Source organism: Lycorma delicatula, chromosome 5 (genome assembly GCF_047948215.1).
Source record: "Lycorma delicatula isolate Av1 chromosome 5, ASM4794821v1, whole genome shotgun sequence".
Classification (NCBI taxonomy): Eukaryota; Metazoa; Arthropoda; class Insecta; order Hemiptera; family Fulgoridae; genus Lycorma; species Lycorma delicatula.
The window spans coordinates 90,287,123-90,301,914 of record NC_134459.1 but is presented as its reverse complement, the minus strand read 5'-3'; the positions used below and the strand labels follow the sequence as shown (position 1 = coordinate 90,301,914).

General features: G+C 27.8%; 1 protein-coding gene across 2 annotated transcripts in view; it reads right to left on the bottom strand.

Annotated features, from left to right (window-relative positions):
- The window catches only part of LOC142325187 (uncharacterized), a 168,070-nt gene that overhangs the window by 23,586 nt on the left and 129,692 nt on the right, over nt 1-14,792 (bottom strand). The gene's annotated exons all lie outside the window — the stretch shown is intronic.

Sequence of the window (14,792 nt, the reverse complement as noted above, 5' to 3'; positions counted from 1 at the left end):
GAATACATCACATATATAATAGAACCAAAGAGGTATATTCGATTAAAGTTATGAAAGCAATAAAATAAATATTTTGAAAATTCTTTCAGGTTGTGTCCCTTGCGAAAAAATGAAAATGAACAACGCTGATGTGTTGATAGATAAAAGATAATTTATATTCTAGTTTTTAAACGACAATTAGCTGCCGTTTCTAGTGGCTGGACACTTTATAATATGAAACATATCTCTCTCGAAAACTACATAGGCTTAATCATTCTCAAGGACTACACTATATCTGTTCCAGATGCATTGTACTTAAGAAAAGTGAGCGATAACTGATTTCACATCTACATGTCAATATGTTGAATAGAAGTCATTATTTAGGAGTATGATGAAACCATTCTTTAGTTCATCAGAAGGACTGAATGTATATTAAATATTCATTACTTTCAAGCAGGCAACTTTTATTGGTTGTATTCTTGCTGTACCTCAGGCATTTTAAAACCAAGACAGTAGCGTAAAATAATGAAATATTCCTTTATTTCTCTGTGGAATGTTAAACATTTCTTAAATACGCTTATTTCTGATGTACTATTCGGCAATAATACTAGCTTATTAATCCTATGTGCTATAACAGATGGCTGAATTAATTGTCTTTTATACATTTTATTTGCTTACGTATTAAAATGCGATATCTACACGGCAATGATACGATTTATTGATAATTTATGATTTTGTAAAACAAATAAACAGGATTCAGAATGGGTTTTTATGATAAACAAGTTTTAAAAATTCAGCCGAAAAACCTTTAATTAGCGACCTCTGCAGCGGATTATTAAAAGGATCCTCTGATCCGGAAAAATTAAAGACATTTTTTCTTACGATACATAATTTATTTAATAATTGGATCGGGAAATTAACCTGTTGTGTTACTAGAAAAAATAAATGAAATGAAGTTTTAAACTTAAATAAATAAAACAAAATTTTTATCTGAATATTGAAATAATTATATATAACTTTCGAAACGGAAAGGAATCAATCACTAATTTTATACGATGACACCTTGGTGCAACTTTTTTTTCTTTTTACCGTTAGATTTTGCTTTAGAGGATGAGATGAAATGACAATTGTGTAGAGTGTGAAATTGGCATGCCTGACCGGGTTTCGAATCCGGGACCTCTGGATGAAAGACTGAGACGCTACCATTCGCGCCACGGAGGCCGGCTTATAGTGCAACATGGACATTAAGTAGTTACTGTTAATTGTAACTCACAGGTTTATCTTTAAAGATTTTTAGCTCTTCTACTTTTTTTATTTGAAAAATCAAAATGTTTTCATTCAATGAAATGTATTTGGATGGAAATTCATCATTCATCAAGAAGCCATCATGTTTTAACAGATATCGAATGCAACGCCTTTTGCAACAATAATTTTTTCATTATGTTCTCAACTGCTGCGCTGTACTGGATGATTAAATGTATACAGAGAGTTCGTATTATAAACATTTCAAATTCTATCTGTAGATACGTAAACAATTATTTATTTTTTATGCCCAAATAACGAACTAAACATAAAAAATAGTAGTAAAGATTGAAAATGGAGTTGTTTCAAAATCCTTTTAAATATTATAAAATAAATAAAAAAGGATATTGATGTAATTAATTTTTTATACAGAAAAAAGAAAATAAAGCAAAAAATTTATCAATAGGCATGATTAAATTATTCAATTGTTTAAATCTCAGTAAGAGATCTGGCTGGACATTTACAGTTCAGCTGGATACTTCAAATCACACAATCTGGGGGATGGCGACTTTGTTTCTTAAGAAATCCAATACCTTGATGTTTAATTTCTGAAGGAGAAAAATATTACAGCAGTTTATATTTAACTTGATCGATACAATCGTTCTCACCGGGTTGGTCTAGTGGTGAACTCATCGCAAATCAGCTGATTTCGAAGTCGAGAGTATTAGGGTTTAAATCCTAGTAAAGGTTAAAATCCTAGTAAAGGTATAAAAACTTTTATAAGGATCTGAATACTAGATAGTGGATACCGGTATTCTTTGATGGTTGGGTTTCAATTAACCACATATCTCAGGAATGGTCGACCTGAGACTGTACAAAACTACACTTCATTTACATTCATGCAATCATCCTCACTCATCCTTTGAAGTAAATCTTACGGTGGTTCCGGTGGCTAAACAAAAAAGAAAGATACAATCGTTGATCAGTAATGTGTTTTTCCGTTCAGATGAAAGTCCGTAGATCTTCAAAGATTTTTATTTTAACAAGCGCTTGCTATCTAGATGGGGAAGCAGTATTGAATTACCATCCAAGTGCAGTTATTGTGGTCCTCCTGGGGTTTCTTTTTCCTATTTAGCCTCCGGTAATTAGTATTCAGATAATACTTCAGAGGATGATATGTATGAGTGTAAATGAAGTGTAGTCTTGTACAGTCTCAGTTTTCCCTTTTTTTACTAGGACTTGAAAGGTCCTCCTAGGGTAAATTTTCTTTTCTTAACTCAATCGTTTCTCTCGATAGGGTCTATAGACCAATATAATAATTTTACATATTAAAATAAAACTTTTTTATACTACTTGACCATCTCGATATCTCTGAATTTTTCCTTTTTTTATTCAACGGTAACGTACAAACAGCGCAGTGAATTTCAAGCAAATATTAATGAATTTTCCAAAATTCCAGAAATCTGGAAAAAATATCTTGTTTTAAGAAATATTGTTTTTAATATAACCATTTCTATTTAAAATAAATGGGAAACAAAATAAGGGATAATTAAAAATTTAATCTGTTAAGGTGATAAGCAGCTATTTCCCGACAAAATAAGATTAAACTTTAGTGGCAATTCTCACGTCCAGTGAACTAACCATCTTTATAACTTCAAAGAAGTGTTCTAACCTTCCGTTGAAGTCCGTAAACCTTTTCAATAGTTACTATTCAGAATAATATTAATTAACGAGGTTAATGTAAGTAAACAGGAACAAACTTGGGGTTTGTTGATTCAGTAAAGGAAAGAAGGTACTAATTTATAATATAAGCATTTGTATATTTGTAATATAATTTACAATATAAGCAAGGATTTCGAATAAATTCAACCCGTCTATAAATTTATGCCTTTTCAACCGATTAAGATGATTTGTTATTAACAGTTGACTGTGGTGATGAGGCATTAGTCTATCAAGTTAACAAAATGTTTTATCAGGTTTATTTAATGAATCTAAGAAGGTTTCTATATTCAAATTAATATTAATTTGACTTTATAATTTTTTTAAAAATAAGTAAATAAAAAAAATCGATCTTTTGGAAGAGTGAAATTGAAATGTTACTACAATACCTTACCACAATTTATTTTATAAAATGCACAATATTAAAGGTAGAAACAAATAATGTAAATTAACACGGAAATTAAACTAAAAGGATTCTACATAAGATGATGTAATAATGTTCATGGAATATCTTCTAAGATAATTATTTTATTTTCTAGAAATCAAATAATCATTTTTATATTAAAAATATTTATTATTGTCTGAAAATTTTTATGAAAAAAAATCATTTTAATTGTTATTCTTTTTCATTTTTGTTTGCCGACATTTTTTTTTGTGAAATACGTTTCGAGGACGTAAATCTAAAAATGTTTCTAATGAGGGGAAATTATATATATATATATATAAATCTATGTATATATATAATCTACTAAAAGAACGCTTGAACCTCCATTAAAAACTTATAAAAATTTTAGAAAATCGTAAGAAGTATTATTCTTTTTAAATTTTGATTCTTGAAATTTTTTTGTATAGAATGCATTCTCAATGAATAAATGAGAAAAAAATTTCCTCCTAAAAGGAGTAGGAGATTCTTTACAAAATTTATCCTAAATAGAAATTTAATATTTTAATGAGATTTTATGATTCCGTCTTGCGTGCGCTATAACGCACGCTATAAAGCTATAAACTTATAGCTTTAGAAGGGAAAGTATGGTAATTGACCAATTTGGGGATATGCGGTTTTCACCGGATATAGACGTTTTGACACCTCAGAACACAAAAAACCGGATGAAAATTTTCCGGATGTTCCTATGAAGTGTGTGTGTGTTTGGTGTCGCACTCCTTATATCTCCAGAACTACTGGACCGATTTTGACCAAACTTTGTGAGATTATTTCTATATATGGGGAATTGATGCCCCATATATAAAACCGCACCGCCACCCCCCAAAAATTTTCTAAATAAACTAGTGGTTAAGTGGGGTATACTGTGTTAATAATACCCCTTCGCCACAAGGAGCGCTAGTGTAGCCCTGACATATAGCTGTTGTAGTCATCCGCTATGTTGTGACGTCACAGGTGAGCAGTAGAATCAAATAAATGTTTAAAATGCAAAAAAGTATTTAATGTGGTCGCTAGTACTGCCACAACCACGCGAATGAAGTACGGTATGCGCGCGTGCTTTAGTTAGAATCACTGAATTAAATAAAAAGTATTGTATTTAAATGGAATGATAAATATTTTAAATTAAAAATATTTGTGTGTGTATGCCGTGCATCAGAAAAAAGCTGTGTGACGGGGAAGTTTTACAATTGTGATGTCAGCCGGCTTCTGTGGTGAGTGGTAGCGTCTCGGCTTTCATCCGGAGGTCCCGGGTTCGAATCCCGGTCAGGCATGGCATTTCACACGTTAAAAATTTCATTCATCTTATCCTCTGAAGCAATACCTAGCGGTGTCGAGGTTATAAAAAAAATAAAATAAAAAAAATTGTGATGTCAGCTATTTTTGGTTATAATCTCAGCGATTAAATTGCAAAAAAAAAGACTTTTTCAGGAAAAAAGCTGATCCTCTAAAATATTTTAATAAGTTAAGATCTGTCAAATATTTATACTGGGTTCATGCTTTACGTTTTCTTTTTTTAATAATCAGTTTCAATTATTGTTTGATGCGGGAACACACAGACAACAATAAAGTAAAAGTGTGTTTCGTTGTTTTATTAAAGTAACTGGATCAATAGATATTATAAGTAAATAATTGTATAACTATATAATAATACAGATAATTGTATAAATTATGTTGTAATATAGATAAGTAGTTATTTATTTTTATAATTTTATGCTTGAAAAATAACATAAATTAAATGTTTTGTAAATGTTAAATGCAAACTATAAATCCCAGTAAATTTAAAACGTATTATTTAATAAACATTTTTATTCTCTAACTATAATCTCAAAAAAAGAAAAATTGTAGTGATTTTATCTAGAAACAATAAAAATACAATTCTAACAAGGTAATCTTGAGATTAATAAATGCAGAATTTTAACCTTCAAAATGTTTCATATTTCAAAATTCCTTTACGGATGCACAGAAAAACCAGATTTCAGGCAATAATTGAATAAGTCAGCAGAACGTACTACAAACAAGACGATACTCGTATTTAACTTTTCCATTTTATATTTATAATGGTATAACAGTGACGTATTGTTTCTTTTAATTGTTTACTATTTCTACGAATTATAAACCGACGAAGAGAAGCGTTTACCCACATGAGGGTACAGCAATAGTTGTTTTTACGATGTGTTAAGAGAAAAATAACCTAATAAAAAATGAGTGGTACATTCGCTTTTATTGCACGTTTAAAATTGGATTATTTCTTAATATTTGTTATACTTCACAATCTATAACAACTATAATAATAAATGAAATCTTTATTTTTCAAGTAATATCAAATTATATGACTTATTTTCGAAATTAGTTAAATTGTTATGTAAAAGTGATTTTTAAATGGCCAGAAATAATGTGCTTATAAATTACAAATAATTAAATTATATTATAAATAATAAGTTAAGTAGTATTTTTGAAAATAGTTATAACTATTGTGTAGTAAATAATAAGTGAAGGAAGTAGTTTTGAATTCAAAAATACAAAAACTTTCGTAGTGGTCTGTCTGACAGAAAATATTGTATTAGTGTCGTTTGTTTAATTTAAACATAAATTTATTAAACATGATTTCCGCTGATATGGTCTAATAAAATTAATAAATCCACCTTACCAGCAATTAAAATATAAAATCTCAAGATCTTTCGGTTCTTAAACCATCGTCAGGAGAATTAAAATATTACAAAATAAAGTCAAGAATAAAATAAAATAACAGTCATGACTGTGCGGGTATTATCAATATACTATATTTTATTGTGTGTGTTTTTTTATTATATAATATATTTTATTGTGTATATTGATAGTATCTGTACAGTCATGATTGTTATTTTATTTTAATCTTGATTTTATTTTGTTATATTATAGTTCTCCTGACGATGGTTTAAGAACTGAAAGATCTTGAGATGTTATATTTTAATTGCTGGTAAGGTGATTTTATTAATTTTACTTATTTCAATTTCAACATGTTTAATTCACCAAACTGCCGGTTTGGTACTCGGAAATTAATAAAAAATTGTAAACTTAATCAAAACAAAGACGCGCGCACGCTCGCACACACTTTTCAAGAAACGTTTGAATAAAAGAATAATTATGATTTTTTACCAATTTATTAATTTTATTAGAATAACAAATATAATGTAATATCTATACACAGAAAACAAAACTGAAGTTCCACGGTACAATCCTCGTAGTATGTTTTTCCATAAAATTTTTGTTTCATAAAAAACTGTACGTAATTAGCTTAGTATTTTAATTTGTGTCTATCTGAACACCTCATCAGAACGCCTGAACAAATCTTAAGGAAATCTATTATCTGAAATTATTTATCATTGAAATTTTGTGTTTTAACTTAAACATTTTTCCAGATGAAGGCCAGTGAAGACCAATATTAAAGCACATTAAATTAAAAAAAAACCTGTAAAAAACAGAAATAAGGAAATTTAAATGAACACAGCAAAAACCATATTCACATGCGCTCGTGAACGCGCATACTCATTTGTGGAAAAAAGAATAATATAAGCCTAAAAATCTTACCTCAGTTATAAATTTATAAGAAGTTTTAAAAGGAAAGGCTAAAATAGTGTTGAAAATAATGTTCTGGTAGAAATATTTTCTATAAATCATTCGTGGATGCATTCGTAAAAATAATTCTATGGAAAAAAAATTCAAATGGAGATCCTATTCACTTGAGAAACTGCTTTTCCTTTATCTTTACGTTTGATATGTATTTTATTGAAATATTTCAACTACTAAAAATTTAAGGATAATAAAATTTTAACCAAAACCTTTTATAAAATAGGGCTCAGATCCTCTCTGATGGAAATATCTTTTTTTATAAATTAATGGACATGCATTTAATGAAATATTTCAAGAGACAAGAATTAAAAAATAAATAAATTGGAAACAATTTTCGTATGAAAATATTTCAGAATTCTAATCGACCGTTACCTTTCGAATAGTAAGTTAAAGTAGCGATTGGAGGAACGCCGGTTAATTCAATTAATTATAAGTAGTATGTAATTATTTTACTTGATATCTTGTCAAATATATGTTTTTTAAGAAAACGAGTGTGGGAAAAAAGGATAAGGAAATTTCTGTGAATGATAATATAATTTAAATAAAAGTGTTAGTTACATTTCTCGTTAATAATTAAATCTGTTATAAAGAAAATAAAATTAATTACAATACGATGTGGATGAATACGACCTAGATTTATATTTTGATATAAATAATGGATTATTGGAAATGAAATTAGAAATATTATTATTATTATTTTACCTGTATTAAGTTTAATATGATGGTGATTTTCCAGTATATTTTATTTTACAGTAAACGGTGATGTAGTCTAGTAGAGACTGAATCTCTTGAATTGCATGGTAAAGATAAAGAGAGGGGGCAAGGGGAGTAATAAGGGGACGTTGGCTGTCTCCCACGGGGGACCTCGAGACCCACGCATAAACTCCAGCTTCACCGGGACCAGGTGAGGTTAGTGTTGTTTGGTTCAGTATGACTCATTGTCAGTCAAACGTGGGAGTCTCGTCCTGGACCCGACAACGCTTTATTTACTACATAACCTGAATTATTATTCGCGTAGAGGTGTATGCATTGCATGCTTGTCATGGAGTGTGTGTGTGTGTGTGTGTGTGTGTGTGTGTGTGTGTGTGTGTGTGATAAAATACACCCATTTCTTAGTTATATAATTTAAATCTTGTTTTACTGATGCAGTTATGTACTCAGACATAGATCAACAATAATTATGCAATTAGAAAGATTAAAGAAACCGTTTTCTTAGGTGTACTACCTAAGAAAAAAGAGATCTAATAAAAAAATTTCTGAAAAACCAACCAATAACTTTTCCTTAAAAAAAAAGGGGTTAGGGAACGGTGAAAAAAATTAAAAGAAGATTCAAAAACCTTTCAATTTCTCATAAAATTTATTCATAATAACTTGCTTTTTATTCAAATGAAATCTTTTATGCCATTAAAAAGATAACCATATACATACTCTTATTTGTTAATCCCCATTTCCTAAGCTTTCCATCATATCCCATTTTTTCCAGACAAAATTTCATAAATTAATCAAATTCGATCATTTTTTTTCGCTACTGTCAGTCAAAACATGCTACAGATATAACCATTCTCTAATACACATTTTTATTTTTTTAATACATTATTAATTCACTGGTTAATTGGTATTCGTCTCAAAATTCCTCTTAATTTAACCTTAGTTTTGTATAATAATTGGTGGTAGCATTAAATATGTTACCAGTCATTGATATGATGATCAGTCGATGACTACATACAATCAATTAATTAACATTAAAATTTAATTAATATAAACATATTTTATTAATTAAAATTAACATGCACAATATAATTACGATATTTTTGCTTTTATTTTAATTTTTTGTAATAAAATTAGAAGTTATTTTAACCAGTTTAATATTTTTTTTTTAATTTCACTATTAATTACATTTTTATTCTTATAATTTTTTAAATTAAAATAAACTGTTATTTATAATATAAATGTGATTATATTTGTAGATTGATTTACAATGATTATTAAAAATAGTCAGTTAGCTGTTCAGTATAATATATTGCCTAGCAACGGGTTCCACAGCTGTCGATGTATTTCTTGGTGTGCAGTGTTGTTGGCCTCCATGAACTGGCAAATATAAATGAACTGGTTAGATACAAATATATGCGTGGTTGTAGATTGAAACACCTTATTCATTTCTTAATGTTTTTTATATCCCCACCTGTTTTCTTCCACAGCCATTTTTAAAAAAATTAAATCTTTATATACTTCTATGTGGTATTATTGGGAACAGATAATATCAGTAACTTTGTCATACCGATAATTTAATAATCATTAATTATAAAAATAAAATAATAATAATAATAAAAGGAAAGTTAATATATTTTGACCTTTTTTATACTCCCTATTATAGAAAATGATGGTAAATTCTGAAATAAAAAATAATTTTAATTTTTTTTTTGTAATTTAATTGTTGCCAGAATGGGCGATGATTGTCCAATATTACCCTCTTATTTGACCATATTCACGATTCAGTCAATCTCAGCATAATTTCCATTAAAAATAAAAAAAAAATTGTTTCAAGCAGTTCTTAAGTAGTCATTGAACCAACTTTGTTCCCTTATTTGAAGAGCTATGACTTGATAAAATAGATTTACAAAAAATGAATTGTACCGTTAAAATCATGAATATATTCTGCGTAAAATGAGTAAATAATATACACGTATTTTTCGCCATTTGCTAGCATATACGTTTTATAAGCGCAAAAGGCTGGAAAAAACGGTTTTTAGAGTAATGTTTGAGTAAGATGAGCTTAGTGTCTCCAAAATGATAATCAACAAAAATAAAAGTTTGTAAGATTAGAATGTTGTTTTATTCGAACGGTTTTTATTGATTTTTGCTATATTCTATCTCGATTTAACGATTTTTAAAACTCCCACAAAATTTTGGCAAAGAAACATATCCCGGAATATGATGGATATTTTACAGTAAATTTGGTACGTTAGAATCATTAGGACGATATGAATTTAACTGTTTATTCATTCTAAAATAAAAATAAAGCGATGAAGATGAGTGATTAAGGAGAATTTTAATGAAAATATAAATTGAAACTCGCCAATCATTATTAATCATTAATTATAAAAATAAAATAATAATAATAAAAGGAAAGTTAATATATTTTGACGTTTTTATACTCCCTAATAGAAAATGAAGGTAAATTCTAGAATAAAAAATAGATTTTAATTTTTTTTTTGTAATTTAATTGCTGCCAGAATGGGCGATGATGTTTATTTAATAAATTATTAAATATTTATGATATTTATTAAATATAAATTGAACTCAGGTGTGATGTACCAGGTAGAATTTGTAGTAAAATATTTCATTTTTCTACAGTTTGAACCACAAAACTCTCTGAAGGATTCTTTTAACTAAGCTTGAAAAAATAAAGAAGAGATCAAATGGCGTTCTATAGATAGATATCAAGTTATTTTATTAGATTTAATTTAATTTAGATCTTTATTAAATCTATTTTAATTAATCTATTATTTTCTACTGTTCAAATACTCTTATTTATTCTAAAAAGAATTCTTGCGCAGTTCTGATCAAGAAAACACTTTTCGTTAATTTAATTTGGTTTTAATATTTTTTTAATTTGGTTTAATATTGCTAACAATAAATACAGCACATAAAGAAACTCAACGTTCCAACTTGAAGTATCATAACGAACCATGCTTCTAACTTACCCCACTCAAACATTTTTGACCTTAAATTGATCGTAATTCAAGAACGATTCAATCAATCTTATCAAATTTTCAAATGCATAATTTAAAATTCTCTACTACAGCATATCTAAATTTCACTGACATTCATGTAGTAGTTTTGGAATTTCCGAGCCACGAAATTTTATAAGTGAATAGTATTTTCGTACTCCTCAAACGTCAAACTGTAAAGAGAAGGGATTCACCCTCCGTCTCACTTACACCATATGACGGCAAGTGATACCATACCTTTCTTCGAAAAGTCAGTTAAAAATTGAAGAAAAATTTAATGAGTCACTTTTTAAAAAATTCTTTAAAGTCTAGAGGAAACAGTGCATAAAGTTATTAGAAAAAAATCTCCATTTTCAAATTTTTTGTTACCACCTGAATTTACTTTGGCAAAATAAAATTTTTTAAATTTATATTAAAAAACATGCTAATTTATTTTCCACTTCTTGTAACTTATTTTTAAATAGAGGTTTTTTTTTTTTTTTTTTTTTACTTAACAGATTTATTAGGCAATGCAGAAAATTGAAAATTCTTGAAATCGTCTTTTTAAAAAAATCTAATGAATAAATTAAAGTTTATCATCCATAATATTAATCCGTAGTTTCCTGAAATTGATTTATAACATTCATAATACATAAATAATATGTATTTCAGAAAAAATAATTTTTTTTTATCATGAAATTAAAAATATACTCGTACAATTACAAGATGTAGTTTCTGAAATAAAATTTAATATTTTAAATTAAAAATGAAATTAGGAAAACCAAGATTATTTAATTTTATAAAGATTAAATAACTATAAAAATATTAATAAAAAAAATTCCTTGATTTACTGTTTTTCTTATTGTTATGTCATATTAAATTGAATCTACAGGCTCCGGTAAAAATTTATATAAAAGCTGAATATCTATTCCAGATGATATGTATAGCAATAAGAAAGAAAGTAAGTAGACGAAGAAAAAAGAAATTGAATTACATTGTTTCCGGTCTCAGCTACAATAAAAAAAAAAAAAAAAATGATATTGAATGAAAGAATAAATAATAAAAAAGTAAAAAATGCATTCAGGATTTCCAACTTTTAGATTTTATCCTGATAAAAATGAATGCTCAATATTCATCCTAATATCTCATCTTATTCGAGCCACTCCCAAATTAATGTTATTCATATGGGTATTATTGTATCTCCTTTCCTCGTTTTATATTAATATTTATTATTTATGTTAATTTGAGTCATGATACATTATTTATTTACGTATAAATAGAACTGTTATTATACTGCTATTATACATATATATATCTTACTTGAGGCCATTTAACGATTTGGGAATTAAAACAGTTTAACATTGTTTCACCGTTTGTAGTAAAGAAATAGTAACAGTTCCTTAATATAGTTACTACGCGTCTCAAAGCCGACCAACAAACCGGCTGTTTGAAAAAATAAATTTATTTTGTGAGTCTATCACTATACGATGTAACAGGGAACAATGATCTAAGCAAAATGCAGTCACGCGTCAGTAAACAGGCGCCAGATGCATTGAGTGATAAAAGTGAAAACATTATACAAAATTTTCTAGGACAAATCGACTATGACATTTAAAAATGTTTTTTTCCAATAAGAAGCAAGAATGCCATTGATTTGACAGGCTGCAGTCTCCTGTACTCGATATAGTACAATATCTTCTCACAAAAATAAACCACAATTTAATTTTTTGTATGCGACTTCTTTCAGTACCATTTAGTCAGTCATAATTAAATTTATTTTGTTTAACATCTACTAGTGAACCCGGCAAAACATCTCTATTGCCAAAATGTTTACCACAGTTCAAACCTCATCAATCTCACTACTACATAAATCATAAAAAATTTATAAATAAATAACCTACAACTTCTTTTACTAAATTTAATGTCGTTGTATATATCGAGAGATATGCCTATATCGATTGTGGCTGTGTCAATATCGACTTCCTCAGACTGTTATTATGTGATTAAATATTATATTATTAATTTATGGAACTAATAATATGTTATCATTCCCGGGACAAATAATAATAAATTGTGAAATTTTCAGCGAAATAGGTTAAGTAATTTCTGAGTTAGTAGGGCACACACAAACTAAAACTGTCTTTTATTTTTGTAGATTAACAATTCATTTTCTGTTTGTCATTTCTACATAGAATGCTTTACGATTATTTTGCTTTTGCTTCCCTTGGGTAAATAAATATCAGAATTAATTTTATTTTTACAAATTAATAAATTAATTTTTTTTCTTCGTTTTAAAAGTAATTTTACGATTAGTTAATTTTTATTTACGTGTTTTTTTTTTGTCTTCAGTTATTTGACTGGTTTGATGCAGCTCTCCAAGATTTTCTATCTAGTGCCTGTCATTTCATTTCGGTATACCCCATAAATCCTACATCCTTAACAATTTGTTTCATATATTCCAAACGTTGTCTGCCTGCAAAATTTTTCCCTTCTACCTGACCCTCTAATATTAAAGCGACTATTCTATGATGCCTTATTATATGGCCTATAAGTCTGTCTCTTCTTTTAATTTTATTTTTCCAAATGCTTCTTTCTTCATCGATTTGCCGCAACACCTCTTCACTTGTCACCTTATCCACCCATCTGATTTTTAACATCCTCCTGTAGCACCGCATTTCAAAAGCTTCTAATCTTTTCTTAGGTACTCCTATCGTCCAAGTTTCACTTTCATATAAAGCTACGCTCCAACCATATACTTTAAAAAATTATTTCCTGACGTTTAAATTAATTTTTTATGTAAACAAATTATATTTATCAATGAAGGCTCGTTTCGCCTGTGCTATTCGTCATTTTATATCGCTCCTGTTTCGTCCATCTTTAGTAATTCTACTTCCCAAATGACAAAATTCTTCTACCTCAGTAATCTTTTCTCTTCCTATTTTTATATTCAGAGGTTCATCTACATTATTTGTACGTGTTATCATCGTTTTACGTGTTAGCATTACAAAAATATTTTTTATTTCTTCTCATGTAAATTTATTATTTTATTTTTAAGTTAATTAACATTTGTAATCTTTTTTATAATAAAATAATTTATGATTGCGACTTTTTTTATTAAATTAAATTATTCATTTAACTTAAAATTATCTTCTCCGTAGTTTATGCCTCTATTAATCTGTTGTTATTTTTTTGATGTTGTAGATATTCATTTATTATTAATTGCTGTTACTAACAACATTGAGTTTCAATAAACCAGTACTCAACGGATATCACAAAAAAATCAACTGTAAATGAAACAAGTTTTGAATTAATTTTAATAAATATTATATTTTCCTACTATGATGCAACCTGTTTATCAATTTATTAAAAAAATATAATATAAAAAGTGATAAAAATACATTAAAGATAAATAAGCGCAGTTAATAATTGTTTAGTAATTGCGTAAATCTATAACTGAAACCCGGAATAAATTTCAACTTGCACAACCTTGAACTTCATTAATTATTAAAGGTAACGAACGCTTTATACCCATATAAATTTTAAAGATCTTCATTAATAATACAGTATAAAGTTCTAATAGTGCCTTAAATAAATTACAGAAACAAATCGGTTGAAATATAATATCTAAATTTTCTTTTACATAATTTTTGCATTTTGTAAAAAAAGATCCACTATAAAAAAATAAAAACATCAACTATCGAAAAATACGCTTCAATAATAAAAAATTATTCCATTATGTTACCTTCTTCAGGAAGTATGCAGTAGATAATACGCATTTAGTTTAGCATTTAGTTCTTAACATGATAACAGAATAATCAATTATGAACGGTTGTTTTTCTTTAACAATAAAAAGAACGTCGGTTAGAGCGGGAGATTTTTTAGCAACATTTCATTACGTTGGTGTTTTGATAAAAAATTTAACAATTTTATTTTTTTATTTTGAAGAATACGGACATAAGAGGGTGAAGGATAAAATTCTCCACCCACCGGTGTGATCTGCCTAATTACAGGAAGACTGCAATTTGAGTGTCCGATCGACTATTGATCAGAAACCTTTTGAAGAAACCGTCAGCTGGTGGATGGTGACAACA